At 47.8% G+C, this 3,144-nt stretch overlaps 1 protein-coding gene across 1 annotated transcript in view; it reads left to right on the forward strand.

The window, feature by feature from the left end:
• Positions 1 to 3,144, forward strand: part of CACNA1A (calcium voltage-gated channel subunit alpha1 A) — a 181,704-nt gene that overhangs the window by 171,845 nt on the left and 6,715 nt on the right. The gene's annotated exons all lie outside the window — the stretch shown is intronic.

The raw sequence follows: 3,144 nt of genomic DNA on the forward strand, positions 1-3,144 counted from the left end.
CTGCACGCCTGCCGCCCCCTCCCCTGCCCCGCAGCTGCTTCCTCTTTGGTTGTGGATCACCGTTTGAGTTTCTGGCCAGCGTGGTCCTTACGACTCATGCCCCCTCTCCTCGCTGGCTGCCTGCTGCCTTTTGCTTTCCTTTAACCCGGCTTCCGTTTTTGTTTCGATTATGATTTCTGTCCTCTGGACGCCTGTGAGTAATTTTTGAAACTTCTGCTCTTTAACCCCGAAACTTACAAAACTCCATTTCTCATTTCTCTTTTCACTTTGTTGTGTTGGTTTTCGACTTCCCCCTCCCTCCTTGTCTCTCCCTCCTCCTCCTCCTCCTCCTCCCCTCCCCCCTCCTCCCTGTGGCTTTTGCTTTTCTCCTTTTTTTCCATTCNCATTTTTAAAAGAAAAACGGGGAGAAAAAAAATCGCTTCTATTGATGAGTTTTATCATCTCAATTGAATCTTTCCTTTCCCTGGTGAGCGCGAGCTGGTGGCCCGTGTGTGGCGGAGAAGCCGGAAGCGAAGCGGAAACCCAGCGACCCACACGAGCCCTCCACCGGACAGTCATACCCCACCCGCGTTCTCAGACCCACACAGGAGTGCTTGCTGGTTATACCAAACCCTACTATTACTGCCTGCAGAAATCAATTTAAAAAAAAGAAACAATTTTAAAAAGGACAAAAAAATTAATGATTGAGAAAAGAAGCATTTTTTTCTGACATTTGGTCCTGCTTGAAATAACAAAAGAAAAAAAAAAACCACCACCACCACCACCACCGAGTTCCTTTGCTTATTTTTTCCTTTTTCCTACCTTGTTTGAAAACTGTGGGCTTGGGACTGTGAATTACTGCATGACATTCAAAAAGAAAAAAAAAAATAAAAAAAAGTTGAATCAAAGGGCTTTCGGATCGGACTTGTCTTTATCCCTCTGCAAAGTGCTCCCAGGGTCTCTTTGGGGGACCGGTGAAGGAAGCCCTTTGAAAGTGTTGGAAAGTAGCAAAGAACGAGGCAGACACAGACCTTGTTCCTCACAAGGCTTAGTGGCCAGAGCCCTAGAAATCCGGGCTACCTGAACAAGTGCAGGAAGGCCATGGCCAACGGTACTACCCAGGTCCCGGCTGGAAGACCGAGCAGTGCACCCCACACCTCGGCCCTCAGACACCCAGATCTCCCGCAGTCTGCCCTCAATAAGGTTCGACCTAAAAGCAGCCAACCTGGGAAATAAGTCATCTTGAATGACCATCCTGCAGGATGGGGTCCCAGGGAGCCCCTGTGAGGCCCCGAACATTAGCAGAACTTCTATGAGAAACACCTGGGCAGCTGGTGGGGAGTCCTAAAGGTCAAAGGTCAGAGCAGCCCCCTCCCCCCCCCATTGGGGGCTCAAGATGCTGAGCAAATCAGAAGTACAGGTCAAGGTGGAGTTCTTACATAGGGTGCCTGGGTGGCTCAGTCGGTTAAGCATCCGACTTCGGGTCAGGTCATGGTCTCATAGTTCGTGGGTTCGAGCCCCGCGTCAGGCTCTGTGCTGACAGCTAGCTCAGAGCCTGGAGCCTGTCTTCTGATTCTGTGTGTGTCTCTCTCTCTGACCCTCCTCTGCTCATGCGGTCTCTATCTCTCTCTCAAAAATAAATAAAACGTTTTTTTTTTAAAAAAAAAAGGTGGGGTTCTTACAAAGGGGCCTACGGCCTGGCCTCCCGCCAGACAAACCCACCCAATGCACCTGCCTGTACACTCCGACTCCAGCCTAACAGAATGAAGATGGTAGAAGACTCCCACCTTGCCCCCCATCTTCAGGAACTCTCCTTGCCTATTCTGTGAATGCTCCTGTAAATATGAGCAATAGCCACACAACTATGACAGTGAGATTAGGCAGGCAGAGGGCTGTGTTGATTCAGGAGAGCAAAAGACAGTTATAGCCCCTTGTTCAAGTTGAGCGGAAAGGCAGCTCCTCGTTCTCCCTAGAAAGGGCTTCTGAGAATCCCATGAAGCCTGCAGGCCAGGAGGGGGGATGGTCCTCAGGAAACATCAGGACACCAGAAGAAGGAAAATCAGAGGCCAGGTGGGGGGAGACTAATCACCGACATCTACCACACCCCCACTTCCGGGTCAGTCATTGAACCCTGGGAAGCTTGTCTCCACCAGGCTCCCTAGAACCACTTCCAACTCAGCTCTAGCCTCACTGGCTGTGTGACCTCAGAAAGTGACAACCTCTCTGTGCCTCTGTTTCCATCTGTAAAATCAAAATGGTAATGAGACTATGAAAATTAAATGCATTATTTTACATCAGCCACCAGCGAACTTTTTCTTCAAGGATCAGAGAGTAATATTTTCAGCTTTGAGACCCAGGTAGTCTCTATTGCAACTCTTCAACTCTGCCGTTGTACCAGGAAAGCAGCCAGAGATAACATGCTACCAAGTGAATGTGGCCATGTTCCAATAAAACTTTATTTATAAATACAGGCAGGCAGTGAGCCAGATTGGGGCCTTTGTCCTACATAAGCGGATCCCAACCTGTTTGGTGTCAACACCCCTTTACATTCTTAAGAAAATTATTGAGGGGATGCCTGGATGGCTCAGTTGGCTAAGCGTCCGACTTCGGCTCAGGTCATGATCTCACGGTTCATGGGTTCAAGCCCCGCGTCGGGCTCTGTGCTGACAGCTCAGAGCCAGGAGCCTGTTTTGGATTCTGTATCTCCCTCTCTCTCTGACCCTCCCCTGTTCACGCTGTCGATCTCTCTCTCAGAAATAAATAAAACATTTTTAAAAAATTATTGAGGACTCCAAAGCGTGTCTATTTATGTGGGTTATAGTTACTGATATTTACCATTTAGAAATTAAAACGGAATTTTTAAAAACTATGTGTTCGTTTTTAAAGCACAATCATATTTAGGATGAGAAATAACCACACTTTTCAACAACGAAAATCCGCGAAAAGAGAGCCTTTGTTTTACATTTTTGCATCTGATTCACGTCTGCTTACAGAAGACAGCTACATTCTCCTATCTACCCACCTCTGCATCCAACTTGTTGCAGTATCGGCTACATTCTGGAACCCGGACCGTACACATGTGAGAGAACGAAAGTATTAAAGACACAGGACACCTTATTATTATAAAAACAGTTTGGCCTTGTGGGCCCTCTGGAACAATCTCAA

This window comes from Crocuta crocuta, unplaced genomic scaffold (assembly GCF_008692635.1).
Source record: "Crocuta crocuta isolate KB4526 unplaced genomic scaffold, BGI_CrCroc_1.0 scaffold693, whole genome shotgun sequence".
NCBI classification, from domain to species: domain Eukaryota; kingdom Metazoa; phylum Chordata; class Mammalia; order Carnivora; family Hyaenidae; genus Crocuta; species Crocuta crocuta.